Here is a 273-nt window from a genome sequence, read left to right on the forward strand (position 1 = left end):
GCCCCCTCGGACCCGCTCGCAGCCTCCCCCCGCCGCCTCCCCTTCCCCTTTCCCTTCCCCGGCCAAACAACCCCACAACAACAAACCAACCTGTGGAGGCTCTGACCCGAACCTGGGTCCCTCCTCCCATCACTTCCAGCTCTCCGCTGAAAGCTCTTTCTCTTTCTTTCCCCTCTGCTCCTCGGGCTGAACTTCGGGGGCTGAAGTTTTGGAAGAGTCAGAGGGAGAGGGCGGGGGGAGAGGGAGTGCGACTCTCGCTACCGCTGCTGCTGC

The sequence above is a fragment of the Egretta garzetta genome, unplaced genomic scaffold, assembly GCF_000687185.1.
Source record: "Egretta garzetta isolate BGI_Z169 unplaced genomic scaffold, ASM68718v1 scaffold175, whole genome shotgun sequence".
Lineage (NCBI taxonomy): Eukaryota > Metazoa > Chordata > Aves > Pelecaniformes > Ardeidae > Egretta > Egretta garzetta.